The following is a 19484-nucleotide window of genomic DNA, read 5'->3' on the forward strand; positions in this document are numbered from 1 at the left end:
CATATTCTGAGTTCCATGCGTTCTGATGTTTCTTTATATTACATACAACTAACTGACTGACGACACTGATTCCATCACACAGAGAGTTTGACTGAAGGTGAAATGGTCAACTTTTTTAACAGAATGTCACTTGCCATGATGTTAAGTAATTGTCTGAAAGGTACAAGCCTGTCTGATCAAAAAATTATACTTTCATATCTAGTTATGTGGCTGGATGCTCTACATTGTTTTAGAATGATCCTGTGAAGTATCTTTGGGAATTTTCATAAGTACCTCGGTGATGATCCATTTTAGACCCCACCAGATGCTGTATTTTGGCCAATTTGATTCATTCCACTTGATGTCAAGAAACGGTCAGAAGTACTGTATACTGCAAAAGCTATGGACCCTTATAATATTCCGACAACAACACAAAAGATGTGTGCTCCAGAACTTGCTGCATCCCGAGCCAGGCTGTTCCAATACAGCTATAGCACTGGCATCGATCAGACAATGTGGAAAATTGCCCAAGTATGTCCTATACACAAAAAGCAGAACAAATTCCACTCAGCCAATTACTGCCCCATTAATCTACTCTCAATCACCAGTAAAGTGATCGAAGGTGTCATCAACAGTGCTATGAACAGCACTCGCTCAGCATTAACCTGCTCACTGATGCCCAGTTTGGATTCCACCAAGGCCACTCAGCTGTTGATCTCATGACAGCTTTGCCTCAAACATTGACAAAAGAGCTGAATTTTAAAGATGAGGTGAGAGTGACTGCCCTTGATATCAATATTGCATTTGATTGAGTGTGGCATCAAGGAGCCCAAGCAAAATTGGAATCAATGGGAATCAAGGGATTGATTTGATTAATACCTGGCACAATGGAAGAGGGCTATCGTTACTGAAGGTCAACCATCTCAGCTCCAGAAAACTTCTGCAGGAGTTCCTCAGGGTAGTGTCCAAGACCCAGCCACCTTCAGCTGCTTCATTAACAATTTGCCCTCCATCTTTAGGTGAGAAGTGGGGATTTTTGCTGATGACTGCATAATATTGAGCACCGTTCATGACTCCTCAGATACTGAAACAGTTCAGCATGATGAGGCTGTCACTTTAAAAAAGTAATTTTGTCCTGGGTTTTTTTTGAAGAGAGGTTGTAAAAGCAGAGGTGCCAAAGTGGTTTTTGGCCTGCCTAAATCAATAGGTTAATTGGCCTTTAGGTTTTTTTTAAAAACAGTTGTAACAATGGAAGGGGAGTGGCTAGTTCTCACAAATTAGGCTTTCTAGTTTTTTTTAGCTGTAACAGTCCAAAGTTGTTTGGGTTCCACAAGAGTTGCAAGCTTTAGTAAATGATTCCTAACTGTGACTTTCTCTGAAACCTCTCTTGAGGTTGTTCCCTCCTGAATTTGGAAACTGCATGTAAGAATCTATGTTTGAATTTACCTCTTTGCTAAGGGGTGTGTTTCTGGAATGTTACTATAGTGAAACTATTAATTAGTAATTGGTACAGTATCTATTATTCGATTAAGTTTTCCGACAGTTAACTTATTCTGAATTCTTATTTCTTCTGTTTGTATTTTAACCAAAGTGTTTAAATAAATTGTGTTTTGCTTAATGTTGAGTAGTTTAACCAGTTGCATCATGTCTGGAACACCCATTTCACAAATACCTTTAAAAAAGAAAAAGTTAGGGTCGAGGTTATCTTTTTAAGTTATTTTGAAGGGGTCTGGTCTGGTCTGGTCCATAGCAGTAGGTATAAATAACAAAGCTTGGGTTGACAAATGGCACATAACATTCATGCCACACAGATGCCAGGCAATAACCATCTCCAATAAAAAAACTCTAAATATCGCCTTTAACATTCAATAACATTACCATCCCTGAATCTCAGGTATCTACATCCTGGGGTTACCATTGACCAGAAATGAACTTGGCAAACCATATAAATACAGTGGCTGCAAGAGCAGGTCAGAGACTAGAAATACTCCAGCTTGACAGCTCTTTAGATACCACCTTCCAACCCATAACCACTACAGTCTTGAAGGACAAGGCCTGCAAATACTTGGGAACACCGCCACTTGTAAGTTCACCTCCAAAACATGCACCATCCTTACATGGAAATATTTCGCCATTCCTTCAGTGTTAGGTTAAAATCCTGGAATTCACTCCCTAACAGCATTGTGGTCTACCTATAGCACATGGACTGCATTGGTTCAAGAGGCAGTTCACCATCACCTTCTTGGTGGCAACTAGGGATGGGCAATAAATGCTAGCCCAAACAGTGATGCCCATATTCCATGCAGCCACAGAGTCATTCAACATGGAAAATCTTTCAGTCCAACCAGTCCATGCCAAACTTAATCTCAAACTAAACTACTCATATCTGTCTGCTTCTGGCCTATATCCTTCCAAACCTTTTCTATCTCTCATCCACATTGCTGTCAAGCAGCACCTTTTCTGCAACAACCTGCTCAGTGATGCCCAATTTGGATTCTGCTAGGGTCATTCAGCTCCTGGACTTCATTACAGACTTAATTCAAACATGGACAAAAGAGCTGAATTCCAGAGGTGAGGTGATGATAACAGCCCTTGTGAGTGAATAAAGAAATCCCTTGAAAATCTCAAATACACACACAGTAATTCACATTTAAGACAAAGTCAAATGGTTTAACACTATGAGTCAGAAAAGCACATTGATAAGATAAACAAAATTATGAAAGTTTAAAGTCCAAAGTGTAAAGATGAATCAACTTATCCCACACAGTCATTTTTGATCTGGGGGACATGTGGCATGCTGCTTTCTTTTGGCTGATGGTCATTCTTTGATTTGATAGTTAGGTGGATCAAGGTATTTTCTTGTTAGATCTCTTTCTTTTAAGTTCCCCTCATTTTCTATCTTTTCCCTACATGGAAAGAGAGAGAGGGAGAAATGGATCCTTTCACTTTGCAGCCTCTGGATGTTTTCCTCAACTGGCTAGACACTCAAAGCTTTTAACAGTCTACAGCTCAAACAGAGGGCTGTCATCAGGCAGAAATGTCTTGGGGCAATGGGCCAAGGAGTGGCAGATGAAGTTTTATTTAGATAAATGTGAGGTGTTGTATTTTGGTAAGACAAACCAGGACTGAACTTATACAGTTAATGGTAAGGAATTGAGGAATGTTGCCAAACACAATGACCTATGGGTGCAAATACACAGTTCCTTAAAAGTAGATTCATAGTTAGACAGGATGGTGAAGAAGGCATTTGTTATGTTTGCCTTCATTGGTCAGAACATTGAGTATAGGAATTGGGAGGTCATGCTGCAGCTGTACAGGGCATTGGTGAGGTCACTTTTAGAATATTGCATTCAGTTCTGATCTCCCAGCTATAGGAAAGATGTTGTTAAACTTGAAAGGGTTCAGAAAAGATTTACAAGGATGTTGCTGAAATTGGAGAGTTTGAGCTTTAGGAAGAGGCTGAATAGGCTGAAGCTTTTTTTTTCCTGGTGTTTCAGGGGCTGACCTTAAAGATGTTTATAAAATCATGAGGGGCAGAGAAAGGGTGAATAGCCAAAGATTTTTTTCTCAGGTAGAGGAGTTCAAAACTAGAGGGCACGGATTTAAGATGAGAAGGGAAACATTTAAAAGGGAACCGGGGGATCAACATTTTCACGCAGAGGGTGGTGTGTGTATGGAACTAGCTGGAGATGATGGTGGAGGATGGTACAATTACAACATTTAAAAGGTATCTGGTTGGTACATGAAGAGGAAGGATTTAGAAGAATATGGACCAAATGCTAGCAAATGGGGCTAGATCAGTTTCGGCTATCTGTTCAGCATAGATGAGTTGGACCAAAGGGTCTGTTTCCGTGTTATAAACTCTATAACATTTTGGACCATTCAGTCACAAAATTCTTCAAAAAGCACTCATATTGTAAAACTGTATCCCTATATCAGTTCTATGGCAGGCCAATTTCATTATCGTTCCTAAAATGAAAAATATATGGTGTCTTACACTCTCTATGTATCATTAGCAAATTTAGCTACAATACACTTGGTCCCTTCATTCGAGCTACTAATATAGATTGTAAACAGTTGAAATCTAAGTGCTTATCCTTATGGCATTCTGCTAGTTACAGTTTGCTAATCTTAAAATTACCCAATTGTTACCTTCTGTTCATTCGCCAATTCCCTATCCTCGCTAATGTTACTCACATCAACATGAACTCTTATCTTGTGTATTCAAATTTTATGTGGTACTTCATCAAGTACTAAGCTGTCTGCATGAATCCAGTATTATCTGTGCAAGTAAGGAAGATTGTTTTCAATGTTGGCCAAGGGGAGAGAAGCCTTTTATGCAGGGATCCAGGCAGGCTGGGAAACAGTGAGTCTTATTTCTGCCTCCTAAGCTTTATTTTAAAGCCTTTTCAGCCCCTATAGAACATGACAGAAGTGAGCAATTAGGGTAAAGTCATTGATCCAAATATCCTTTTAAGAAAATTGACTAGGACAAACCTCAGTAATTGCAGTGTGTCAGCTCAAAATTATAGAAATAGACATTCTGCTCTAACCTTGGGAAGAGGCTGCTAAGAAAATTTGTCACAGGGATTGCTTGTTTTATCACTCAAGACTCACAATGGCACCTGCAGAGGAAACTGGCTGCAGTTATTTGGCATGGGCAAGAAAAGACTTCTTGATAGAAATGATTGCTGCCTGTCAGTTCAAAACTGAAATCACGGAGTCTGAATTATTTAGGTATGGCCCACACACGAGAGATCAATTTTAGAATCAAATAGTATCAGACCCTAGAATGAAACCTAATTTAAAAGATCATATTTTCATTTGTTTGGGTTTTAATGAAGTCTCTTGCAATACTGCACATTTTTAAAAATATATTTTTATTGAAAAAATAGATTTTTAAATATTACAACAAATGCAAAACAATTCAGTTCAAAACAGTACAAAAAAAACACAAGTAAAAGAAAACAAGCCACCCTCAGGTACAAATGTAAAAACATATATAGAAAAATATAGAATAAAAAAAACAAACTATTTAACTAAGTAAATAAATAATAACCAACAACAAAATAATAAACAGTAATAACTCAGCTCAGCCAAACAAGACACTCATACATTCACATTTCCTCCTCCCTGGAAAATGGACTCATAAAACACAAACATTATGGCTATATAAAAGCCCTTGTTAAGTGTGGCAGATGAATCTGTGATCAAGTATTCCGAGACGGGCTGCCATGTCTTATAAAAATTCTCAGCTTTGTGGTGTACCATACTTGTGACAAAATCCAAGGGAATATGCTCCATAACAATCTTCTGCCAACTCGACAGGCACGGACGGTTTTCGGATACTCAACCTTGCAAGATATTCTTCCTTGCACAGAAAGTTAGGATATTGAAAAGTTTTTCTTATGCGCATCTGTGGAGAATACACTGGGCAGGTCCAGAAGAAGAGAAATTGGGTCCTTCTCCACCCTTACATCCAAAATCCTCTCCATTGCACCTGCCACAGCACTCCAATATGTTTGAAGCCTACCACAAGACCAGGGACAATGGGTAAGAGTGCAGGTAGAGACCTTGCACTTGGGATATGTTGAAGATACCCCTGGTTTAAATTTTGATAAATGGTCCGGAGCCAAGTGGACCATGTGGAGAATCTTCAACTGCAATGGATCCTATTACAAATTGAAATCTTTCTTGCATTTTCCCAAATATCTTCCCATGCTGCTGAGGAAACTTCCAACACCCAGCTCTCTCTCCCACACCCTGCAAAGTCAATCGAACTCAGCTGAGGGGGCACACCCCAATTGATGATGTAAAGTACTGACAGAAAGTGTTATCTTAGCACTGACCACCCCCCCTCTCTATGTCAGATTTGTAGGGATCAGTCAAAAGTGTAGTCTTTTTTTGAATTAAATCCCTAATTTGAAAGAAATGAAAAAGATCCCTATTAGATAACTCGTATTTCCGTACTAACTGATCGAAGAACATCATTGTGTCTCCCTCAAAAAAAATCGCCCATGCAAGACACACCCCTAGCTGCCCAAAGGTTAAAGCCTGAATCTATCATCCCCAGTTGAAAACCTGGCATACCCACTACGGGTGTAAAAGAAGATGTTTTGTCAATATTGCCTTCCCTCTGCCGAATTGCCCTCCATGCTTTAACAGTATTGATGACTATTAGGTTATGGCAATATTCCCTAACTGTCCTCATTTTGTCCGAAAACAGCAAACTGGTAAGGGGACACCTTGTCTGGGAGACTTTGATATCTAACTATATTGAAAGAGGATCCCCACAAGCCCAATCACTCACGTAGGATAAAAGCAAGCTTAGTTAGCAGTTTTTAATGACCGAAAAGTCCACTCCACCTAGTCTGTGAGGCAATTGCAGTTTAGCTAATTTAGTGAGGGGACACTTACAATGCCAAATAAAGGAGCTGAACCAGCTGTTCAGTCTCTTGAATGTTTGCTTATTGAAAATCAGGGGGAGCATCCGTATAGGGATAGCAAACAGGGGAGAATATTAGATTAGATTAGATTACTTACAGTGTGGAAACTGGCCCTTCGAGTGCTATCCGACCCAACCACGAGACCGGAAGTGCCTCCCATCTTTGAATATCGTGTTTAATTTTGTCAAATAATTGAACAAAATTGGCTTTGAAAGCCGATCCAGAACTGGAGTAATGAATATACTCAAATACACAAAACCCCTCTGTTACCACCTAAATGGAAATTGATATTTGCCCTCAAGACCTAGCTCCTTCATAAGACCATCCATAGACATAGCCCATGATTTCGCAAAATTAATCTTGTACCTCAAAAAAGTGCCAAACGCGGAGATGCATTGTATCAGGCAAGGCACTGAAACTGCTGGATTTGACAAAAAAAAATTAGGACATCATCTGCATACAAAATCTTATGTAATTTTGAACCCACTTCTGGAGCTGATATATTGGGATCCCCACAAATAGCTTCAGCTATGGTTCAATCACCAACGTAAAAAGCAGTGGCAAAAGGGGAAAGCCCTGTCGACAACTCCTAAAAATGTTAAAATTGCTTTATCATACCCCATTGGTGATGACTGCTGTGAGACAGCCACCTTTATCCATCTTATAACGACTTCGCCCAAGCCAAACTGCTGCAGGGTATAGAAAAAGTATGGCCATTCAATTTGGTCAAATGCCTTCTCTGCATCCAGAGAAATCACCAATCCCTGTATTGACTGTTGTTGACACGCTTGAATTACATTAAGCAGCTTCTTAACATTATTGGAGGATCTGCGGTTCTTTATGAAGCCCATCTGGTCCTCTTTAACAAAAGAAGGTAACACAGTCTCCAGCCTTAATGCGAAAGTCTTAGAGAGGATTTTAAAATGAAATTAAGAGTGAAATGGGCCTGTAAGATTCACAGTCCTCCGGGACCTTCCCTTTTTTTAAGAATATGTGCAATATTGGCCTCTCTCAGAGATGGCGGGAGACAATCATGGCTGTATGAATCATTAAACATATTGAGCATCGGGTCAGACAGTATATTTATAAATTCCTTATAGAATTCACTGGGAATTCCATCAGGACTGAGCACCATTCCACTCTGAAGCTGCCTCACAGCTTCCTGCACTTCTTGCTCTGATAAGGGGGCACTGAGAAAGGACTCTTGTTCGGGGGTCATGCCCAGGAGCTTCAGATCCTTAAAAAAAAATCCATTTTGCTCTGCCCCTCCTCACAACCCTCAGATTGGTATAACTTAAGAGTAAAATCTCTGGAACGCCACATTAATCTTTTTAGAGTCACATGTTAGGTTCCCAGACCCTTCCCTGATTGCCATAATGGCTTGTGGGGCAATCCTTTTCCTATTGAGATATGCAAAGTGTTTGCCTGGCCTGTCACCATACTCAAATAACCTTTGCTTTGCAAAAGGAAGCTCCTTCTTTGCTGTCTGCGTGAACACAGAATTCAATGCAGATCACAGCGCCGTAATTCTCTGTAGTTTGACCAACGAGGATCTGTCAAAGTAAGCCTTCTCGGCTGCCTTCAACTGTGCTTTGAGGAGACATTGCTGTTGACCCTTCTGTCACTTCCTACTGGCAAAGTAGGAAATAACTAACCCCTAGCATAAGCTTTGGCAGTTTCCCAAAGGACAGATGGACTACCAACCGAGCCTGAGTTAGTGTCTAGGAAAGCCCAAAATTCCCTAGAGAAATACTCAACAAACTTATTATCCTTGAGGATAAAGGGATCCTTTCACCAATGCCTCGAACCCACTGTAACATCCTTAATCTTAACCAACAGGTACACTGGAGCATGATCAGAGATTGTATTATTACCAATCGTACAAGATGCCACCAAGTCCAGGGTTGCCACAGAGGTCAGAAAAAAAATCAACCCTGGTGTGACATGTGTGTGGATTAGAGAAAAACGTAAAATCCCTGCCTGTAGGGTGGAGATGCCTCCAGATGTTCACCAACCCTAACTCCACACACAGATCCACAAATTGTTTAGTTTGTACACAGGGTGTCGAGGGACCTTTGGGCAATCTGTCTACTGTGAGATCCGTGAGACAGTTAAAATTTTCCCCGATAATGATGTGCCATGCTTTCCCAAAACACCCCCATTGCATATGCTGTCTCCACCACCCCCTTCGACCTTCACAACTCTCATCCACCCTTTCCGCCAGTCTGCAGCCCCTCTCTTGAAGACACTTGCCAAGTCGAAGCACCGCTGGATACCTCAGAGAGTACTGGATCCCAAGCTCCCTCAGCCTTCTCTTGACATTGTCATAAGATTTTATTTTCTGAATCACCGCCGCTGAGAAATCCTGGAAGAACATGATCTTAGAGCCCTCGTAAATTAAGGCCTTCGGATCCAGAAACTTCCATGATTCTCTTCTTATTACTATGGTGATGGAACCGCACCAGGAGAGAACGAGGACATTGACCCAGACCTGATCTCCGCGCCGTGATCCCGTGAACCCTCTCGATCTTCAATCCTCTCATGCCAGCCTCCAAGTTAAGAAATTTCGGCAGCCAGTTCTCAATAAATTCCACAGACCACTCTCCTTCCTTATCTTCAGGCAGACCGATGATCCAAATGTTTTTTCTCCTACCCCTGTTCTCCAGATCATCCACTAGGTTGCGCAAATTACAGACCTGCGTCTCCAGGATTTGGATCCTATCCTTGGATGAACTGGCATCAACTTCCACCAATGTGACCCTGTGCTCAACCTCATCCGTCCTCTTTCCCAGGTGTCCCAGCTGCTGCTCATGCTTCTGCAGCATGATAGTGACTGGAGCCAGCTTCTCTTCTATCTGTTTCCCCAACATCTCACGAGATTTCGTGAGCTTGTTCACCGAGGCCTGGAAAGTAATCAAGTCCGAGGATCCTGCAAGCTGGGCTGCAGACCCGGCCTCAGATGCTCCTCCTCCCTTTTTCGGCATCTGAAAGAGTCTGGAAACACAGGTAAGATAACTTTTAAAAGTTTCTTGAGACTCCATGATCTTTCTGGAGTCCTAGAATATCGTGATGATCCGGGTTGGGCAGGTTGAAAGTTCATCCCGCTTGTGCTGCAATGCGATCTTCTTAGATCGTCACCATCTTGAATCCCCCGCAATACTGCACATTTTGTTTGAACAACAAACCAGCAGCTTTGTTTCGTATTTAAAAAAGAAATTAAGATAAAATAGAACAAACCAAACTATTGACTAATAACACAAACTCAGAGCTTTTAAACACATGGGCTGAATTTCAAGCTGCGTGAAATTATTGGAAGGAATTTTGCTACGACATTTAGGGAGTTCTCTTGCCTTATTTTACAAAACTCACTGCACTAACTACCTATCTGCCACTATGGTAGATCTTATGTCTGATCCCAAGCCCCCTCTAACCATGCACTCGTCCCAGGACAACTTACTATACATTGGATATTTGCCAACAGGCTGGCATCCCTTTCACCTATGCCACCTTTAAAAGGCCACTATGTGCTGGATGATAACAGGCTTTCAAATGCTGCCTTCTCATTGATGGTCAGAATATGAACATGTCAGAGAAGGGGAAGGTGGCTCCACAATTCTCCAGCAGGAACTTAGCGGTCCTATTTGAAAGGTGGATGCAATGGAAAGGTGTCCTCTTCCAGGAGAACAGGTAGAGAGAACAAGTACAGGAAACCACACTACCAGACCCTGTCAGCCTGGTCCCAGTGTGCCACCTTGGCCAGTCCCATATTCATGGCGCAAAGGAATGGCTGGCAGTGTCATGAGAAAGTCAATGACATTCTCTGTTGCACCAGGATAAGTGTCACACTGTTCTCCCTGCTACCTCTCACACACTCAATCTCAGGTATTGCACCATCCTCCCACAAGACTCATGTTGTACCACTCTCACTGTTGATGACAACATATTCCCTCACTTGCTCTCATGCTCCTCACTCAATTCTTCCCTTTCTTTCATTATAGGAGTAGATAGTCCAAAGTAAGGCAGGGAAAATCCACACAGGTGGACGCTTGCAAGGAGAGAATTCTGGCCCTGGCAGAAGGCTGGGACCTCTCCTGTTCTTTACCTTTAATGTCCCAACATCATTGGTTGCTGTAGCCCCCTCCTTGACAAGTCAGATGATTTAGCCCACTCACTTTGAATATGGTCACAGTTATTTTCTTCCCAGCCAATCCATCTACATGCACCTGTACCTACCTATCTCTCCGAACCATCCCTGGCATTTGAAGTGACTGTGCCTAGTGTGGTTATTCACTGTTCCTCTCTCTTGAAGCCAGGGTGCTCTGATTTTGGATGAATGCCTGTCCCACATAAACTGCCTTCCCAGCCATGCTTTCCCAAAACACCCCCATTGCATATGCTGTCTCCACCACCCCCTTCGACCTTCACAACTCTCATCCACCCTTTCCGCCAGTCTGCAGCCCCTCTCTTGAAGACACTTGCCAAGTCTCATTCCCAAAGCAAGCTGCCCTGGCCTGTCCCTAACCCTTTTTTTCACCTAGCTTCTGTGGACTTTTTTTCACCCTGTGGACTGACTGTAGCCTCTTTAGCAATCTTACTGGACAGCCCCTGATGGTAAGTACCCAAAAACCTTGGGTATCTGTACAATTCCCAGTCCATGTTAGTCCTATCTGCAACACTGGCTACTATCGAGACACAGGACTGCAAAGGCACAGACCTTGTAGAAAAACTAGACAGGACATGCGACCGTGGCCAATCTTCTGTACAGAGGCTGTCCTTGTTGGGACCCTTTGACTGACAGGTATCTCTATAGATTTCAGTGAGAACTACTTCCACGAGGATTTGGGACATGGCTGCTTGCTTCCTTGCACATGGTGCACGTGTGAGATTGATGTAGCAAACTGCCATATAGTAAAATGTGCACTTCTTTGACTGAGGACTATTGAGCAGGGAGGCAAAATGTCTGGCTATATGACTACACTAATTGACATACAAAACAGGACAAGGCATGGATTGTGCCCTGAACTACAATTTGATCAAATGCAACATTGAAGGTGTTTGGGTCAAGCAGTGAGTTAAATACACTAAGTACACTCTTTGCTTTCCACTTTGAGTTTTCTTGATATCTGGCTTGTTTGGCAAGTTTGATAAGAAAAGAAGCTATATATTAATCAGGCATGTTGGGTGATCAACAAGGTAGTTAACAAACAATCATCTCCTCAACTGCCAACTCACCATTGCCTCATGAAAAAATTGCCACTCAGTTTGTGAAAAGTGTAGAAGATAATATGAGATGCTATTAATGTCAAGATGGGCTTCATTGAACTTCTCATCTGATTCTGCCACAAATCTCACTATAGCCCACATTTCTCAGACCTCTTTAGCATTTCACCCAGTAAAAGTATAATCCTATTCATCTCAAAAACACTCCTTTTTAAATTGAAAAGAAAAACAATATATTTTGTATAATTCCCAAAGCACACTTCAAGTACAGCACCCCAAACACACATTACATAGTACCAAAAAAAAAATCCCTTGTACAATACTCACACCAGAGTCCTTGTCTCTAACATCGCGACAGGTTTAGGTCATTTGTGATTTTAACTTACAGAATGGAACTGCAGATAGCTTCTTCCAAGAGTTATTCATGCACCTGAGATTGAACACACTCAGCTTTCGATAACCTATTCAGGATTTTATCTCAACACTTCTGTCTGAGACCATCACTAACTCTATGATAAGGGAACCTAATTTCATGATATTCTTCCCTTCTCAGGAGCACTGATTTATACAGCTATCTTCATCCAAGGATTCATAGGGCTATCCAAAACTCAAAATAAAACTGAAGAAGCAATATCTCTTTCTAAGTTATAGGCGTTTTCCTTAAGTTTAAATATTCTCTCCTGACCTTCTAAATGCAGCTTGTTTATCTTGTTGAGTCATAAAAATCCTACCAACGTACACAAAAACCCACTAATTCTTCGGCTAGGCTTCAAAAAATATTTTAAAAGATAGCACCCTGACTACAGAAATACTTACATGTTAATTATTAACTTCAGACACACAAAAATCCATGTCTCTTACTAACCCAGAATCTGATAACCCAAACTGGCAATAAAGATATTAAAAAATACATAAATCTGTCAGTTTGTGTTTCAGTATTAGAAATGAAAGTGGACTCTTAATGTGGCAAAAAGTTGATTTGGTATGAGTCTGATCCAACTTATAACTTAAGTATGTCAACATGATGAATATGATATCAATACATGATGAATACTTAATTTTTACTATTGAAGGAATAGATCTTACATTATCCTGCTAGTTACACAGATCCAATCAACTTATGGCAGTAATTCTTTGGAAACCCTGAAAAGTCTGAGTACAGCAGGGTCCAAGATAGTGGTGGAGGTGGACACTTCAGATGGAGCTCATTTACTCCATCAATTTCCTTTTCTTTTTTTCTTTGTTTTTTCCCTCTTTTGTTTTTTTTTACCTTCTCACTTCTTCTCCCAGCCATGGATTCAGCGCAGACCCAGTGAGGTGCTCTCCCAGCCTGGTGGTGACCTTTCAGCCTAGAATGGCCATCTTTCACTGCCCAGCATGGCAGTCTCTTGGCCCAGGGTGGTCTCAGTATGGACTTCCGTCTCGACCTGATTCTTCGAAGTGCGGTCCCACCATCACTAAGCACTGAAGAAAGACTGTAGTGCTTGAATTTTCAGCTTTATTTCTTACTTAAAACAAAGGAGGTCTGCCATGTGTAGCTTTTAACCTTATTTTGTACTTTTTATGCTGTGCTATAATTACTGCAATGTTCACCTTTTAACTTTGTTCTTTCTTTCTACCTTGTTCTTAAGATTTAATACAGTACCTAGGTACTTATATCTAAATGGTCATCTTGTGTGGCAACATTGTTCATTTTTCACTGTATTCCTGTAGTTTTGTACTTGAGTACATGGGACGATAAAAAATGCATAAGTTAAGATTATGTCAGCTTTACAAATATGATTACAAGTGTAAACAATGAAATTGCCTCAACTCAGAAACAGTATCCATAGGATAAGAATGCAGAACAGACAACCATGGAAGTTGTACCATTACTGTCAGAAGACAATACTGTGTATCCACAAATAATACATACCCTGGCCTGTAAAGAAGCCCGTTGGCTCTTGGTGATTTACTATTGATTAATTTTCAGTTAAATAAATGAACCCTTTCTGCAATCCAATTCTCCCTACCATTCTGATACAAAGTCAAAAATCACACAACACCAGGTTATAGTCCAACAGCTACCTGATGAAGGAGCTGTGTTCCAAAAGCTAGTGCTTCCAAATAAACCTGTTGGACTATAACCTGGTGTTGTGTGATTTTTAACTTTGCCCATCCCAATCCAACACTGGCTCCTCCACATCCTGATACAATGTTTCAGGTTGCTGGGTATGTCATTGTCTAATCAATGCTAGACATTGCATTCGATTCTGAAACAGTGCATTCAGACAGTCAATATAAATTTGGAGGGAACAGAGAACTTTTCGGGAACTGCAGTACACTTCAGTAGGCTTATCTCAAGGATTTCAAAACTTCCCTTATTTTATCCGAGTATGGCAGATGTGTTGTGATTCCCCTCACAACTGGAGGATATGATTCGGCATGTTTGGTTTATGCCTTTACCATCTAAATTAGGAATGGGCAACAAACAATAGCATTTCTAGTGACACTCACATCTCTTGAAGCAGTAGTCAGCTATTTTGCACCTACAATCTTACAGAAATATTACGTTCGCTTGGAGGATGGATTTGGCTGAATTTCAGATTTTTCCAAAGAAAGCCAGATTTAAATGAAACCAACATTTTTGAATGTTAAAATCAAAAAAGGAGGCAAAATCCAGCCAAGGTATTATTTTCAGATTGATATCAAGATCACTTCAATTACAACTTTGTGGTCATTCATTTGTATTGTGATATTTTATAGGGAATTTATTGAAAGCTTTAGTGAGATAACAGACACTTTGTTTCATAACCTGCAGGATAATTCCAGTTAAAAGAATACTCTTGAAAACTGGGCTTTGCAGGTACACAGAAACCTTTAAAAACCATTAACACAGACACTAGCCTAGTGGAGCCCTGATCCTTCAATTCTGTCATCATGGAGATTACAAAATCAAAATAGTGCATGACTGCGGTACAAATACAAGATTGCAGAGGCAATTTAGCTTTGAAGGATACTGTGGAGAGATGATATAAGTAGAATACCAAGCTAATCTTGGGGATCTGTTGGTCAGAAAAGCACATTGAATATTTGTATTTAATCAATGAATCTTACATAACTCTCACACCCCAGTGAAAAATGAAAAGAATGTCCCCAAAGTGATGGAGATAATGGATCATGGTATTGCAAGCAAATGCATTATAGTCCAACACTCCAACTGGTACCAATTTATACATATGTTATGAATGACAGAGTATCCTATCTCTGTAAAACAGAAGAGGCTGCAGTGTATTTATTAAAATAATATCCCACTGGGTTCCACTAGTTTGATATGGGTAGTTCAAGTTTGGATGCTGGATTGTAGAGGACAATCAAAATATCCTCATTAATTCTTATGTCAATACTCTGCCCAAAATGTTGAAGTTATGTCATACTTACAGCTGCCCAAATCATTATGAGAAATATTACAACGTGATATGACAGTGCACTTGTGTGCAGTTCGCTCAGAGTACATGTCCACCTTGCAAAAGCAATGGTTCTGTACAGCATAAAGTAAAATTCTCACTCATAATTTGGAATATTATCAGCAAGCGATGACAGCAAATTGTCACATATAGAGTAAAAGTCAATGAGCATGAAGTAACCAGTCAAGAGGTGACCATGGTAATGTGCTAATGAGTGAACCAGGGAAGCATCAATAAACAGGGTTCTATGGAAACCACACTGCCACTGGTTCAGTAGACTCCAAATATAATTAATATGGAATCTGAAGTAACATTATATAGAAGAGATTGTATGCCAGGGAAGGAGTTTCTGCCTCCCTTTAAATTGAATAATATTTCATTTATTCTCCATGAAGAGGCTTTGTATTATATTATTGCCAAACTGAAATGACTGTCATTCCTCAAAAATAATTGATTTTATGCAGTGTTATGAACCAGACCAGACTTCCTCCTGAAATATTTTAAGGAGGTAGTCCAAACCCTAACTTTTTCTTATTTTAAAAGTAGATGTAAAGTGCCATGTTCCAGATGCAAATTGAATGGTCAAACTACTCAATGTTAAACAAAACACAATTTATTTAAATACTATCATTAAAATACAAACAAAGAGGAATTTAGAATAATTTTATTATTGGAAAACTTAACCAAATAATAGATAGAGTACCCATCACTAATTAATTGTTCCTATAGGTAAATTCAGACAGATTCTGGCATGCAATCTATGAGGAAAAAACATCAAGAGAAGATTCAGAGAGAATAGCAGTTAGAACCATTCATTTAATCTTCCAACACTTTTGAGTTCCGAAGGCAACTTGTCGCTTAAAGCTAAAAAAAATTAGAAAGCCTAGTTTGTGAGAGCTGACCACACCCAGGCTCCTTCTATTCTTCCAACTTGAAAAAAAAACCCAAGGCCTCACACATTGTTTACTCAAGTTGTATTTAGTAGCCATTCCAGCACCTCTACCTCACAACCTCTTTTCAAATATAAACCAGGACAAAATAACATTTTAACATGTTAGCATCGTCACAGCAGGTATCAAATTGGGAGACATATTTCTGTTTGTTGGATTGTTCATGTTACACAGTTGTTACTCATGGTTAATGTTGCACCAGGACGTCTAGTATCAACAGGCCCATTGCCTTATTCCTGCCCAACTGAATCTGGCATCGGCCAAACCAAAAGGTCCAAGTACAAACTTCCCATCTGAATAATGGCACATCAGAGACTTTACACTTAAATTATACAGATCCAGTACCACACTGAAAGAGAACAGAGATATGTTTTTAATCTCATACTTTCACAGATATTACAGATCCATTCATGGGTGTCACCACAGCGCCAGAGACCCGGGTTCAATTCCCGCCTCAGGCGACTGACTGTGTGGAGTTTGCACATTCTCCCCATGTCTGCGTGGGTTTCCCCCGGGTGCTCCGGTTTCCTCCCACAGTCCAAAGATGTGCAGGTCAGGTGAATTGGCCATGCTAAATTGCCCATAGTGTTAGGTTAGGGGTATGGGTGGATTATGCTTCGGCAGGTCGGTGTGGACTTGTTGGGCCGAAGGGCCTGTTTTCACACTGTAATGTAATCTAATCTAAAAAAAACAAAGAGTTCCAGGATTTTGATCTAGTGAATGTGAGGGAATAGTGATGTATCTCCAAGTTAGGATGGTGTTTGGCTCGGATAGGAACTTGCAGGTTATGGTGCTTCCATACATTCACTGTCCTTGGCATTATGAGTGGTAAACTTTGCGAGTTTGGCAGGTGCTATGAAAAGAGCCTTGGCAAGTTGCTGCAGTGCATCTAGTAGATTGTATAAATTGCTGCACCTGCATCGTTGGTGGAGGGACTGTACATTAAAGGTGCAGGATGAACTTCATTCTATACAACCGCTTATTCTAGTGTCAAGGGTTTTGAATGTTGTTGGAACGGCATTCATCCAGGCAAGGGGTCAGTTTTCCATAAAAAGAACTTGACTTGTGTCTTTCAAATGGACAAGTGAGATAAGAGGTGAGTTACTTACGACAGCATGCCAAGCATTAACATGACTGGTGTCGTTCAGCTTCTGGTCAATGGTAACCCAGGATGTTGATAGTAAAGGACTCAATGATGTTCATGTCGTTGAATGTAAAAGGAAGATGGCTAGGTTCTCATTGATTAAGCAACTGAAAATAGTTGGGGCTAGGACATTACCTTAATGAAAGCATAAAGTGATAACCTGGGACTGAGAGATTGACCCCAAACGTCACAATTATGTTCTTATGTGGTGTGCATGACAACAATCAGGCAATAGTTTTCTCCAGACAACCACTGACTTTAATTTAGCTGAGCAGCTTTGATGCTATACTCAATCACAACTACACTGTTATTCGGAAAATCACTCTCAGTTTACCTCAGGTCTTTTGTTCATCTTTGGATTAAAGGTTCAATGAGATCAGGAGCTGAGTGGTTTTGTGCAAACCCAAACTGGCTGCGATTGAGCAGATTTTAACTGAGCAAATGCTGCTAATTAGCACCATCAACAACCCTTCTATGACTTGGTTACCTAATGAATTAAAGCCCTTAAAAATTTAGTTGAGATTGTCTGGGGTTTAATCAGGTGGGGTTGGATAATGGAGTTAAAGAGTAGAGAACAATAGTAGATCACATTTCCAGCAGAAGTGAGCAAAACTTGTATTGCTTTGATATGGAAAAACATTTCTACATCGAATCACGGCATCATTATGGTGCAGAAGGAGGTTATTCAATGCGTAATGCCTGTGCAGACTCTACTATCTCGTTAGGCTGCATTATCTAAAGCCAACCTTTTGCTATTTGCCCGCTTCTGTGCACAATATTACTATCCATTACTACACATCTCCTACAATCAAGAGGCTAGTCAGATGGTGGAGTGCTTTACTTGAAGAATAAATCCAGATCTTAAGAAAGCTGACATATAGAAAATAGATGAGCTGGTTAAGACTAATACTGATTGTGTTACTGGTATATGATGTTCTGATGGCCATCTCCACTGTACTGGTGAATTCTATGGGCTACAAGGTACTTGAATTTAGACTGACCAACAGACACTAAATGCTCCAATTCCCCATTGTTTCTCATCAGGCCCATAAATATTTCCTCCAGAATACCCAACAATTCTTCTATTTTACTATGCTCAATGCAGCGAAGAAAGTGGTGTTATGGACAAATCCCCTCAAAGTATTTTAAGAATGTAGCGTGGATCCTAATTTTCTATTAGTTTAAAGCAAATTTGAAATGTTCTGTTCCAGATACAACGCGACACGTCAAACTACTCAAAATTAAACAAAACACAATTATTTAGACACTATAGTTAAAATACAACCAAAGAAAGAGGAACTTAGAATAACTTAACTCTATTGGAAAACTTAACAGAATGATACAGGAACTATTACTAATTAACTGTTCCAATATAGTGATGTCCCATAAATAAACCCCTTGGTAAAAAGGAAAATTCAGAAAAATAGACAATAGACAATAGGTGCAGGAGTAGGCCATTCTGCCCTTCGAGCCAGAACCACCATTCATTATGATCATGGCTGATCATCCTCAATCAGTAACCTGTTCCTGCCTTATCCCCATAACCCTTGATTCCACGATCCTTAAGAGTTCTATCCAACTCTTCCTTGAAAGTATCCAGAGACTTGGCCTCCACAGCCTTCTGGGGCAGAGCATTCCATACACCCACCACTCTCTGGGTGAAGAAGTTTCTCCTCAACTCTGTTCTAAGTGGCCTACCCCTTATTTTTAAACTGTGTCCTCTGGTTCGGGACTCACCCATCAATTGATTTGTCTCATAGGTAACACAGCAGCAGAGAAAAGACCTGGCTTCTAGTTGTAACCGAGAGAGGAAAAAGATAGCTTCTACTTCTTCAAGCCCACAACAGCAATTGCTTCAAGCTAAACCTAAAACAAAAAGAAAATAGAAAGCCTGGCCTTCAAGAGCTGGTTACATCCATCCAGGCTGCCTCCATTGTTCCAACTTTTAAAAAAACCTAAGGCCTCACAAGCTGTTTACTCTAGTGGTTTTGGTAGACTGCTCAGCGCCTCTGCCTTACAACCTCTCTTCAAAGAAAACAGGACAAAATAACAGCGACAGCATCTTAAAATGGGCGGCACGGTGGCACAGTGGTTAGCACTGCTGCCTCACAGCGCCAGAGACCCGGGTTCAATTCCCGACTCAGGCGACTGACTGTGTGGAGTTTGCACATTCTCCCTGTGTCTGCATGGGTTTCCTCCGGGTACTCCGGTTTCCTCCCACAGTCCAAAGATGTGCGGGGCAGGTGAATTGGCCATGCTAAATTGCCTGTAGTGTTGGGTAAATGTAGGGGTATGGGTG

At 40.6% G+C, this 19484-nt stretch overlaps 1 protein-coding gene across 14 annotated transcripts in view; it reads right to left on the minus strand.

The window, feature by feature from the left end:
* The window catches only part of LOC122559424 (calcium voltage-gated channel subunit alpha1 C), a 1175809-nt gene that overhangs the window by 1056010 nt on the left and 100315 nt on the right, over window positions 1-19484 (minus strand). The window lies entirely within an intron of this gene.

This window comes from Chiloscyllium plagiosum, unplaced genomic scaffold (assembly GCF_037043375.1).
Source record: "Chiloscyllium plagiosum isolate Xiang-an unplaced genomic scaffold, Cpla_swu_hap1 HiC_scaffold_19, whole genome shotgun sequence".
NCBI classification, from domain to species: domain Eukaryota; kingdom Metazoa; phylum Chordata; class Chondrichthyes; order Orectolobiformes; family Hemiscylliidae; genus Chiloscyllium; species Chiloscyllium plagiosum.